The sequence below is a fragment of the Artibeus jamaicensis genome, unplaced genomic scaffold (assembly GCF_021234435.1).
Source record: "Artibeus jamaicensis isolate MK-2021 breed Jamaican fruit bat unplaced genomic scaffold, CSHL_Jam_final scaffold_833, whole genome shotgun sequence".
Lineage (NCBI taxonomy): Eukaryota > Metazoa > Chordata > Mammalia > Chiroptera > Phyllostomidae > Artibeus > Artibeus jamaicensis.
Genome location: NW_026522056.1, coordinates 26,114,830 through 26,128,940, shown reverse-complemented (window position 1 = coordinate 26,128,940; position 14,111 = coordinate 26,114,830).

Here is a 14,111-nt window from a genome sequence, read left to right as displayed (position 1 = left end):
TCTTAATAGCATTATATGTATTGATGCATGAAAAATTAACTTTTGTGAAAAAATAGGGATCATCTTATACATTAAATTAGATGATACTTCAATTCTGGGGTAAGTTTTCATTGAGTCATTCAAGGTTTTATGTCCTCTGAACCATTGTATTGTATCAGGTGGGCTTCAATGTTATTTTAACCTCAAAACTTGATCCGGAGTGAGATGATGTATATCGGGGTCCTCTCCTAAACCTCTAGCTTAAACGTGTTGTGAGTCTCATCGGACCGGACCACGCCTAGTGCCTGGGCCTGGGAGCCACACAGAGATTTGAGAGGCCTCCATCTGTTTCTCTGTGCTTTCTCCAAGTTCGTAGTAACCTTCAGCATTAAACAACAGGTAGATGTTTTGCATCATTATTCTTTTTACTGCTACAGGGACATTCAAACAGTGGGTTTGTTGCCTCTCACATTCTAGACAGAGATGAATCCACAGAGCTACTTAACTAATTATGATGCACTTTCAACATTTGCCTAAGTATCTGATGTTGGATGTTGTTCTCACTAATAAGGGTGTGTGTGTGTGTTTGTGTCCACACATATATATAACTCAGGGAAAACTTGATAACATGTTCCTAGCTGTTAATTCACATTGGGCGTCCTGGAGGGCACGCAGGCTAGGTTCAAGGGCAGCTGGTGTCTGTGGTGGTAGAGTACCTTGTGGTGGTCCTAGAATGCAGGACAGGGCGGGTTTTCTAAGGAGGGGCCACCGAGCCATCTCACTGTCCCCTACCTGTGTATCATGGAGGCTGTCATGAGGCAGTTTCTTGTCCTCTGATGGGCTCTCAAGGCTTCTTGCCTTCCCTGTACCCCCCTCACTGCAGGCTGTTCCACTGCAGAGTGGTGGCTGAGACCCCTTTGCATGGGTCGGAGGTACTTGGGACAGAAATACTCGCAGTTGACACCTGTGCTATTCTAGCTTTCACTAGAATGTAAGGAATACACTGTCTTAATTTAAAGGAGTAAATCCGAAGGAGTTTTTGGTTTCCTTACCAGTGAACATTAACGTTGCTTGATACTACCTCTATAAGAGGCTCTTTGAGGCTGTATTTGCACAAAAATTCATCATGAAGTGGCTTTTCTTTGACACAGAGATGGTTACCAGGCCATGTAGCTTAGGTACTTTAATAAACACATGAAGGGAAAAAAACTACATGATTGAGAATTTAGAGTAAAATGATGAAATTGAGGACCATGTACCCACAATGTTCTCCATTATTGCCACAGTTTTCCGAGATCTATTAGAGAATCTCTCACTTTAGTTTACTTAAATCAGAGTAATAGCTTCTCTCTGAATAGTTTAGAATGCTTAGAAAGATGAGCTACATTTTGGAGAGTTTCTATATCGAATATATAGAAAACTGTATTTACATGCCATATAATGTTTCCAGAATGCTGAACATACTGAATGTCAAATAATGTTCCTCAAAATATTCCGAGGCTATTTTAATTAGAACTAGGACATGTTGCAAGAATATCACTATTGTTCATTTTTATTTCTATGTGTAGATAACATAACTATCAAAAATAAGAGAACATGAGGCAAGGCAAAAATAACTTGAAAATTATTCACTATGGAGTTTCATTTAGGAGTTTATTGCATTGGTGTTGGCTGAGAGTTTACCATTGGAATGAGCCCTATGTGAACAAGAAAAAAAATGTGATCACCACTAGTTTTGAACAAAATACTTAACATTGATGCAACAGGACTTTTTCAGTGCTATGTCTGAAGATTTGTCCCTATCTTCAAAGTGGGACTAAGTATTCATAATTTAAGTTGGTCGTGATTGGTTATCACAACTTTAAAAACCCATTTTTACAAGCCCATGTTCTACAGGTACTAAGACAGTTTCTGGCTCTGCTTACCCATTTGCAAGTTACCATGCTGAAAGGTCTTTCAAGACAGAATTTAAATATCAATGTAGTAACTAGGACAAAAAGCATGGAGATCCCCAGTCCTTTCTTGCATAAAAAGTTGAATTATATACATACATATCATTGGTAAACTGATGTGATAATTTACAAAAGACAAATTATAAATTTTTTCTTGAATATATTTTTTGTTGATAGGATCTGATCAAATATTTTTAAACACACATTTAAAGCTTTCTGCACATTTATTATCAATATTTGCAATTGGAAATAGGGGTATTTGGACTTCTGTCAAATAAAGGTTACAAATTATTGAAGCAATTGCTATCCAATATAAGTGAATGAGTTATTGTGTAATTCTACCTGGACCCAACCTCTCTCTAGGGGACAATTAGTAAATGCTCCCAGGAAATGACAGGCACACTCAGAAGAAAGTAAACAATTCCTTATCTATATCAGAGATTTACTGATCATGTTAAATTATTATGTTTCAACTTGAGTGTTTTTATAATTGCAATCCTAATAAACACACAGTATTTCTTCATGTGTTATTATGACTTATTTTCACATTTTAGCACTAAAGCTGTAATTTTACAATAGACAAACATTGAAATATATTCATGACTACTCTTCCTGTTCAAAATAATGCTAAAGCTTGGGAGTTGATGTTTGAAGATTTTAATCAGAAAAAATGTTATATTTTATATTATTTCTACAACTTGCTTCTTCACTCTGTTGATTAGTCCTAGAAAATTGTATTAAAACCTAAATAAAATATATAAGAACTACAGCAAACAGCTACTTAAATCCTATAAGAATGACACATAATATATACAAAGTACACAATATAGAAATAAATAAAATATTATTTTAGAAAAATATGTATCTTAAAATATTCAGTGCTTGAGTATGACTCAGACACCTGCTCCCTGCAACAAACTAATAAATCATAACCTAAATAATGTATGAGTGTCAAAGAATTGCAAAATCCATTTTGTTTAATAGAAAAATGAATTTGGTTTTTTACTTTTTAAAATCATTAGTTACAAAGGATTATAATCAAATCTCAGAAAGAATGCAAATACAATAAAGAAATTAGAAGAAGAATATAGTAGCTTATTAAAATTTAATTCAAGAGAAAGAGGGTTCTGTTATTATATTATGAGGAAGATATATTTCATATGCATGCTTATTCTTATTGAAACAAACTCAGTACAAGAGAAATTGATGGGCACATCTTTTCCAGGAGTATGTGCAAAACAGACCCCACACACATGTACTTCTAAATTGCTCTGGTTCCATTGCCAGTTACCAGCCAGGGCTCTTGACTCTGTTCTGTAGAAACTTACTCAGGCTAACCTAAACAGAAATGTTTAGGGAAAGACATTTCCTAGTCCACACATCCATCCATAGGAAGCCTTGGCTACCAGCCTTGGCAACAGACTGAGAATGACGACCAAGGCTGCTGCCGACCTCCTGATTTGGAGATACTCTTAGAATCCGGACACTAGAGGTGGCCTGTTCTCTTCTTCCAGGCAGAAGAAACTTCAGGAAGAATGTTCCTGAGCGTTCAGAAATACGATTCATTCTTCATAAGAGTCCCGTGAGTAAGAAACTGAGTTTTCAGATGAAGGAACTTCAGCACAAAGTACTTTCAGGTAGGTCCAGAGCCTGTGGCCTAAACCACCTCCTAATAAATATGCCTTTGCTGGCATACTCTCATACACATATACCTATATGTACATACATGTGTGTATAAATGCTGATGGATTTTACGCGTGTGTGGGTGTAAAATCTGTGAGCATTGCAGTCAAAGCATTCCTGACAGGAATGAGCTCCTTTTCAAGGTAGGAATTCATGACATTTTATGGGGCAAGCCTGCCCATTTGTTAAGTAGAAGGCAAATCCCTGGCATCGAAGGCCTCCCCCTTAGCTTTGGGCCTACTGTATACATGGCACAGTCACGTTCAAAGGAGTCTCTCCTGTTGCAGGCAGCTCAGACAAGTTCATTGTCTCTGTAGGTACATGCGAATGAAGTTCAATCAATAGAATTTGTTCATAAATATTCTAATGTATGCATTGCCTAAATCCTTTAAGTATTAAGTTAACTGATCGATCAGTAGCCCTGTACAGATAGCACTGTGACATAGAGGCACACTCTGAGGGCAATGGAAGGAGCAAATGTCCGTGTCTACAGGACTACAAGGACAAAGCAGGTGACATCTGAACCGAACAGTGAAGGGAGCCAAGTTTATGGAAGAATGTGGCTGCATATTCCTATAGATACTGCCATTAAGGCAAACCAACCAAACACGTAATTCATGTAATTAGGACATTTGAGTGGTGGGGTAACACGTACTTCATTTTAACATTTCATTTTCTATAGAGATTTAAATAACACAGGTGTATTCACCTAAAAGTAAACCCTTGCCAGCATGTTTCTCCAGCCTCATGGGGTCTGACCAGCCAGCTTCTAAAAGCAGTTTGGAAATCATGCTTCTGATGAACTAGCTTCCGGGAAATTAAAAAGTGTGTTAGGAGTCAGCTGACTCGTGAAGTCCATATGGTTACTTTCAGGATGAGATCATAGGATTATTTTCCTGCAATGAAGACATCAGTCTGGAGTTCACGGTCGTGTTCGGGTGTTTGAATTGTGTCAGCTATTCCTCCCTGTTACACTTCTCTTTTACACCAATGAAAGACAAGTTCTGAATTACAGGGTTTGGGCATCTAAAAAGCACCCTCCTCGTTATTTTCTCTCATCGAATCATGTGCGGATCCTATGACAAAACTGCAGAAATAGACAAAAATGCTTAGAAATAATGGTTCCAGAATACAGTGGCCCTGTCTGTATTCTACACAACACTGATGTAGACAGTGACAATGATTTTTCCTGGAGAGAAAGGCCCTGATCGAATAATTTCGAGCATATTCTCATATGATTCATACTTGGATGTTTACAATTTGTAGTTGCCTATTAAATATTCCAATGATTCTTTCCCTAAAAAAATGTTTTGAATTTGTTTAATCTTCATCTCTAAACTTGATTAGAGCAAGAGCTGTACATTATTGTACAGCCCATTTCATCCATATTTTATCCAAATGGTAATAATTTCCTGAACAGTTTCAGTGAGACTTCTGAGTCTGCTTTCTCGGTGACTTCACTCTTTGATTTCTCTTATTGATTTTCTTTGTTCAATTCTACTGTGTTGAGGTAATAAATCCTTAATGATTGCATCTGTAAAATTATATTAAGTCTTGTTTATGACCCAATACATGATCAATTTTGCTAAGTGTTTTATGCATATTGAAAATAATATAAATTCTTTGCTGAAAGTTGTAAAGTGATGATCTTGAAATTCAGATGGAACTTACTGTAGGTTTTACCTAAACTTTTATAAACATCTCATTTACAGTAGCCCCCTTGTGTATGAGGGCTATTTCCCAAGACCCCTGCGGATGCCAGAAACTCAAGGTGGTACTCAACCCCATACATACTATGGTTTATAACCTGGACATGTGCACTGCCCAGGGATTGAACCTACAGACTTTTGGTGTATGAGACAACACTCCAACCAACTGAGCCACCTGGCCAGAGTTTAGTTTTTATTGTTAAGAAAATAAAATTAGCCTGAAATGGCCTGAAATGTCATCTGATTTCTAATTTTCAGGAATATTATAAAACTTCTAAAAACACCAAGTCATCAAAATGTTGCTGCTTCAGTTGCAAAAATGCATACATTAACTCTGCACGGTTTTAATTAACAGGACATCGAAAGCTAACATATATTAAGCTTAATGAAGCTATGGCAGACCATGTGTCAAACAGTCTACTTGCATTATCTCATTTAATTTCCACAACAATATGAGATATGCATTGCTATTGTCCACATTTCATAGAAACTGACACACAAGATGATTCAGTAACTTTCCTAAAAATACTTTTAATTATATGGCGATGCCCGGATAAAGTTAAAGTATTCTGACCCCAGAACTGGAACTCATCGTCAGCCTATATACTGTTGCATGTGTCATTCCACGGCGATGACGTGGCTTTAGGGCATCACGGACTCGGACGACAATTTTGTCCTGCCCCTTGGCAGATGTCATGCCTCAGGTGAGTGACTCAGATGAGTCATGCAGTTCTTTAATTTCTCCTCCCCAACAAAGAAATAGCTACACCTACTTCACACTCCGCTTTGAGACAGAAATGAGGAAGTCGCTGGTAAAAGTGAGTAGTCATCCTGTGGAATCCTCTCCCTTCCTCAGTGTCCAAGCTGAATATCACATTGCTTTTTTTTTTTAGTATTTTAAAGACATATTTTTTGAGATGAGCTCAACAGGCAGACTAGAATAGTTAAAGGAAACAGTCTTCTACAAAAATCATCTCATACAAATAATATTAAGTTCTGTGTTTTGAAGAGCAAAGCAACGATTTGGCATGTTTACAGTTTAGATAGGGAGTGAGTTTCAGGATAACAAACATCGTGCAGTGCGGGTAATTTTATTCGGATTGTCATAATTCAGTGAGAAGAATGTCTGATGGATGATACCTGTCTCCCTAAGTAAGATAAAATGGTTTAACAAAAAGTAATTTTAATACTTCAGGGAGACTGGGTTGAGGGGGTAAACAACCAATTAGAGAAAGGCCTCCCGTGGTACCAGGCGCAGAGGATGGAAGGCCCCTTGCAGATCTGCCCTCCTGCTGGTTGAGGAGTTCAGGTGGGCGAGCAGAGGTGGGGGGAACTCGGCCCGGTCCGAAGTGGGCCCGAACTGTGCGGAACTTCAAACCCGTTCATGGTAAGAGAGACACTCGGCAGACAGCGGGCAGAGCCTGCCTTCTCTTCTCACCTGAGATACCTGAGATTCCACTTCCTGGGTTTAAGCCTTCTCTGTAAAGACTGGCTTCAAGGAGACGTGATACTGGGCAGGTGAAAATGTTTTTTCATGCTGCGAGCTGGCCTTGAAAGATAGTCTGGGGAGAAAAGGTCCAACTGGAAGGATCCAATTCATTTCTCTTATTTTTCTCCCGATTTATTGGAGTAGAATTAACCAATAAAATTGTATATATTTATGCAATACAAAATGATGCTTTATATAGGTATATGTTGTGAAATAAGTACCTCAATGAGTCTGATTAACATATCTATCATTCTCTCTATGCCTAATTTGTTGAGTTTTTCTTATGAAGGAACATTAATATTTTCTAATACTTTTTCTGCATCTGCGGAGATGAAGAGCACTTTACTTTTAATTTCTACTTTATACAAAAAACTACACTTTAACTCCTCCCATGTTATGTTATTGGTGCCATAATTTACATCTTTTACGTTTTTCTCTTTTAACAAATTATTGCAGTTAGAGTTATTTTTAATATTTTTGTCCATTATCTTTTATACTAGTATTAAAAATGATTTACTCACCATTATAGTATTTGAAGATTTTTGCATTTGACTACATTTGCACTGTACAGTGAGTGAGTTTTATACTTTCAAATGTTTTCATATTGTTAGGAGCATTTTTGTTTCAACGTGAAGTCTTCCTTTGGCATTTTTTAAAAGATTTTATTTATTTATTTTAGAGAGATGGGGAAGGGAAGGAGAAAGAGAGGGAGTGAAAAATCAATGTGTGGTTGCCTCTAGCACACCCCATACTGGGGATATGGCCTGCAACCCAGGCATGTGCCCTGACTGGGAATCAAACCGAGATGCTTTGGTTTGCAGTCCTGTGCTCAATCCACTGAGCTACACCAGCCAGGGCTTCCTTTGGCATTTTTAGTAAAGCATGTCTATTGATGATAAACTATGATTTTTGGAGAAATTCCTTCTTTCTGTCATTTCTGAATGGCAGCTTCCCAACTGTAGTATTTTTGGTTGTTTTATTTTCCCCCAGCATTTTTCAGTCATTGGTCAGATCCTAGGCAGCTCCAAACTGAGAAACATTACAATTTTCCTACAGTTAAGATGCCTGTGAGCATCGTGGTTTAATAAATACAGCACAGATTTTAGAACGAGTAACCTCTGCCTTGCTCTTCATTAGCAGATTACCCCTGAAAACTGGATAGGGGCAGTATCTACTGCCCAGATTTGTGGATGTAACAAGGGTTTATTATCCCAAAACCCGAAGTGTGGAGAGAATGTCTGCCTCATGAAAAATAAGGCAAAGTAGAGAGCCATGTCTGGGCACATCTGTGTGGCAGGGTCTGTGAGAAGACAGTCAATCACACTTCCGCTTGTCGTCCCACCTACTGTGTGCTAGAGGTGCTCTGTCCACTTCCTCTGCCCAAACACAGCTGCTAGGGTTCAGAGAGGTCAGCCAGTGTCGCCTTGTCTATCCAACTGGCCAATTACATACAATGGAACTAAAAAGTATTACTATCGGGGCACTGTGGGGTATTTAAAACCAATTTGAAATATGATTGCTAAAATAAGCTGGATACGCTGTCATCCCCAGAACCCAATAATATGTTATATTATGTAATAAAGGGGACATTGCAGTTATAGTTAAGGACACCTACTTTCCATTAAGAAGATTGTTCTGGTTTATCTGAGTTGGTCATTCTTATCTCTTGGGCCCTTAAATAATGCACAGAGCTTTCTCCAGCTACAGTTGCAGACACAAAGCAGAAGTCAGAGATTCAAGGCATGAGAGGGACTGAACACACCATTGTTGGCTTAATGCCCAGGGGTTGGGGGGCACCTGCAAAAGCTGGAACAAGCTCTCTAGGTAGTACTGGAAAACATGAGAGGAGACCATCCATCTAGAACAAAAGATTAATCAATCAGTGGCGGTCAGCCAGCTAGGAAATCCTCCGGCACAGAAATGAATTCGGCCAATGCCTTGAATGAGCCTGGCAGTATATTCTTCCCTAGCACCTCCAGTAAGGAAAGCGGTCTTGTCTGCGCCGTGATTTTAACCCAGGAAGACTGGTGTCACCATTAGGATCTACAGAACTGCGAGATAATTCGTTTGCATTATTTTAAGCGAATTGCTAAGTTTAGCATTTTGGAAACAGGAAACGAGTGCAGTTACTCTTGGGGTTTTATTTTGGCAACTCATCTGGCTCAGTCTGCTGAGCATCTATAACAAAAATACCATGGACTGTGAAGCCTGAAAAACATTTCCTTCTCGCAGTTCCGGAAACAGGGAGATCAAAAGCAAAGGTGTCGCAGATTCGGTGTCAGGGGCAAGTTCACCTCCTGTTTTGTGGACAGCTATATACTCGGCGAATGTGAGAAAAAGGGCAGGAGAGCTCTCCAGTCTCTATTATCAGGGCAACTAATCCCCTCCATGGGCTGCCCCCCACAGGCTTAGCCACCACCCATAGCCTCCGCCCCCTGATACCGACCATCACGTTTGGGGTTAGGATTTAATGCATGAATTTAGAGGTGCACAGACAGTCAGTCCATTGCATCATCTTCTTTATAATAGAGATTTTTAAATGGCAGTATGATTATATTTGCTTTGAATTCTATGTCCCCTATTCACAAGCCTAGAATTCACTCTTTGTTTAAAAAAAAAGATTTTATTGATTTATTCTTAGAGAGAGGGAAAAGGAGGGAGAAAGAGAGGGAAAGAAACATCAGTGTGTGGTTGCCTCTCACATGCTGCCTACTGAGGACCTAAGGCAACCCAGGCATGTGCCCTGACTGGGAATCAAACCAGCAGCTCTTTGATTTCCAGGCCGGTGCTCAATCCACTGAGCCACACCAGCCAGGGCTGGAATTCAGTCTTAACTGTAAGCCTCCAAAATAGAAAATATTAAAGTCCTTGGCCAATCAATGCTTACACTGCCACTGCTATGAGACCTAGTGGTCATGCCGTATTTGAGCTACTGTGAACAGAGAAGTGACTGAAACAATATTTACTGAAAATCGTGGGACCCTGGCTGACAAATTTCCTGAGATTCCGGTCCACTGTACCTTCATCTCTAAAGACTGTAACTCTTCCAATGACCTGAGCAAATAAATGTGGTGGACTGAGAAGATGCAGAAATACAATTTTAACGAACGTTATGCAAATCCTTGACAGCATTCCATCTTTAACCTTGGACATAGACGTATAGGAGGTCTTCACTGTCATCCACACTTAATGGTTTAATGACCGCTTGCTAACATCCGTCACATAACTCGGCCAGGTTAATAGCTACACTGCATCAAAATTCTAAACCCTGTACCTTCTACGTTCTCTTCTTTACTACCACACACTCTTTATAAGTTTATATGCAGGATTCTATCAAATGCAATCCTCATCAGAAGTCAAGATAAAGGTCTTTAACTACAAAACAATCAACACAGCTGAACTGCTGAGTTGGATAAATTTCCTCTGGCCGTGTAATATTCCAAACGTCAATAATATCATCTGTCCCATGAGACAACAAGACATACCACCAAAAAGTGAAAGAAGAAGAAGGAGGGAGAAGGAGAAGGAATTACTCAATTGGGTGGTTTCCTGCATATCCCGTGCAGGTCAGGGGTTAGTCCAGGCTGCTCTTGCACAGTCTCCCTCTGCAGCTGTCGCTCACTCCATCACTGTCCCAGGCCGGGCTGGCCGGGCCCGGTCAAGTTGGACGCCTGCTAATGGCAGAGTGCCTTTGAGCTGCGCTGTCATTACAGACGCAGTGCCACGGTCTGGCGAAGGAAGCTCTTTTGCTTTGTGTTTCAGGGATGAAAGAAAATTACACACTGACGGTTTAACAGAACTCTCTTTGAGCCTAACATCAAAACCACAAGCGGCCAGTGAAGTGCGAGGCCGAAGCTCTCCTTCACTGTATTCATTCATCTTGGCGCCGGAGAAGGGAAAAGGCGAGAAGAACAAGCCAGCCTGGATTCGCCAGACACAGAAATCAATTAAAATTCTGGAGGAGAGAAAACAGAAGTCCAGAGCAATTTATTAATTTGTTTGCAGCCGTTTGAATATGTAACAGGAAGGAGTAGTTAGGGGAATAGCTGTGGATGGCAGATATATTGATTTGGATGATGTTGCTCAAAGAACAGACAAGTGGTTTGATGTGTGAACTGCTGCGCTGGCGCTTGTTTAGTCTATTGATTCGCCTGCTTTGATGGAGTCGCACATGCCTGCTGTTCCGGGGCTCGGACTGCGCCGAACAAGGAGAAGCCACTTCAGTGCGAGAATGAAGAGTGTGTTTCAACCTGAGCAGCCGTGGGCTCCTTCTGTTAGTTTACTGTCGTTTGCCATTCCTGTGGCCGAAGTTTTTGCAGTAGTTACTCCGCATCTACTTCTTAAAGGGAATAAAAACAATCAGAAAGAAGAACTTGAGTCTGCTCAATTAAATGGAAAGAAAACCATTTTCTGACTTCATAAAAAATAGGAATTTCTTTTTGTAGATAGTGATAAAAATCCTGAGATGGGGGAACAGCTTACTGATCGCAGGGGGAAAACAGTTGAGATATTATTGAGAGTCAATTCAGCATTAAAACCTTTTAACTTCATTTTTGACAATATAAAAGATGTAAGAAACCACTTTATCATGAGTCGAAAATACCTTTATTCTTATGTCACAAAGGTTAGAAATTATTTTTTCACTTCACATTTTCTAAGAGATGAAAGTACCCAAAAATACACGAGTCTCTTTCTGGACAATTTAAAAAATAAATTTTGATATCTTTTGATTTAAAATACCCTTCTTTAAATAAATAGTGTATACTCGATGTTTCATAACCAAATGACAGAGATGAAAGTTTCCTGATACATTATAAAGTACTTTTCCAGAATTATGAACTGAATTTGAAGATTTAGTAAATGTCCAGGTCAGAGAGTTCCTGGCAAATTCAAAGGTCCTGCGTTCTGGTTGGAGCTGCCCCTGACTTACTACACTCTGCGTCTCATGGCACACGGTGGCAGTCGCCACGTGTCACCCATTCTTCACTTCCTTACACAGGGTGTCCTTAGAGACTGCTGGAATTATAATGCCTACTACACATATTCAGTTATTAATTATGATGTTCAAAGATATGACCGTTGTTTGCCTTTATTTTTATCCGAGAGAAAACTCCTCCTCCATTTAAAGCGTTTTTTGTTTTTTAAGTTTTGAGTAATCTAGTTTTGACTCATAGGAATAATTATTATTTTTTAATTTAATTTATTTATTTTTAGAGGGGAAGGGAATGAGAGAGGGAGAGAAATATCAATGTATGGTTGCCTCTCCTACGACCCCTGCTGGGAACTGGCGTGCAACCCAGGTGTGTGCCCTGACTGGGAATTGAACCGTGATTGTTTGTTTCACAGGCCTGCACTCAATCCACTGAGCTACACCAGCCAGGGTAGGAAGAATTATTAAAATGAGGATGTCAGTGTTGGGTGACAAATCCTCCATAGACTTCGGGTATTTTTCAGTGATCTGCGCCTTCTGAGCAAAGTGCATGTTTGAGGAGCAGACAGGCTGGGAAGCCAGTTAGCACCCCTCCCCCACCCCAGCCCGTCTGGAGAGATTTAGCGATGCCTCCAGGGGCATCCCATTGAGTTAATGATCAAGTCCTGTCTTTCTGCCTTCAGAGACAATTGCTTACATTCTACGGTAAGAAACCTAAAACACCTGCTTCCTTCTCCCCCAGGGCTTTACTGGTATTCAAGGATACTGCGCAGGCGGTTTCTCTGGAGGAAGGAATGGGAAGCTACTTCGGGAGCCCCGCAAGTTCAGCAGCTCCTCATTTGGGGGTTCCTCTACTGCGGCACTCGCTACACAAGGCACAGGTAATGTCCAACCATCCTTACAGCACGATGCTTCTCTGGGTGCTATTTTTGACCAAGAAGAGGCCTATTTCTTGGTCCCAAGAATTTTATATATATAAAATTGTTCGTGTACAGAATTCCATAAATCTAATCATAAAGATTATACTCGAAGACATCATTTCCTCCCTCTTCAGTCTTTAGTCACACTAGTCACACTTCTTTTGCTAAACTGGTATCTCAATTTTCTTCTTTTTTTTTCATTGACCCTTTTTTTTAAATCGATTATGCTGTTACAGTTGTTCATTTCCCCCCTTCATTCCCCTCCACCCTACGCCCCCGTCCCCACCATTACCCCCCCCTTTAGTTTATGTCCATGTGTCTCAAGTTCTTTAGATTCTATATTTCCCATACTATTCTTGCCCTCCCCCTATCTATTTTCTACCTACCGTCTATGCTACTTATTTTCTGTACCTTCTCCCCCCTTCTCCTCCCACCCCCCTGTTGCTAACCCTCCTTGAGATCTTCATTTCTATGGTTCCGCTCCTGATCTAGCTGTCCTTTTAGTTTGCTTTTGTTTTAGGTGTGGTTGTTAATAACTGTGAGTTTGTTGTCCTTTCACTGTTCATGTTTCTTTAACTTCTTTTTCTTAGATAAGTCCCTTTAACATTTCATATAATAAGGGCTTGGTGATGATGAACTCCTTGAATTTGATCTTATCTGAGAAGCACTTTATCTGTCCTTCCATTCTAAATGAAAGTTTTGCTGGATAGAGCAATCTTGGTTGTAGGTCTTTAGATTTCATGACTTGGAATACCTCTTTCCAGCCCCTTCTTGCCTGTAAGGTCTCTTTTGAGAAATCTGCTGACAGTCTGATGGGGACTCCTTTGTAGGTGACTGTCCCCTTAGCTCTTGCTGCTTCTAGGATTCTCTCCTTCATTTTAATTTTGGCTAATGTAATGATGATGTGCCTTGGTGTGTTCCTTCTTGGGTCCAACTTCTTTGGGACTCTCTGAGCTTCCTGGATTTCCTGGAAGTCTATTGCCTTTGCCAGATTGGGGAAATTCTCCTTTATTATTTGTTCAAATAAGTTTTCCACTGGTGGCTGTGCCTTTCCCCCTTCTGGTACCCCTATAATTCGGATGTTGGAGCATTTAAAGATGTCCTGGAGGTTCCTAAGCCTCTCCTCATTTTTTTTGGATTCTTGCTTCTTGACTTTTTTCTGTTTGGCCATTATTTGCTTTTTTCTGGTCCACTCCATGGATTTGAGTCCCAGTTTCCTTTTCATTGCTATTGGTGTCCTGTGCAATTCCATTCATTTCAATTAGTTTCACCTTCATATATTTGTCTAATTTGTGGCTATAATCAACCAGTTCTGTGAGGATCCTGATCACCAGTGTTTTAAACTGTGCGTCTGAGAGTTTTGCTATTTCTTCATCGCTTAGATTTATAGGCTCTGGGGCTTTGAGATCTTCTTGAGCCATTTTTGGACTGTTCGTGCCCTTTAAGTGT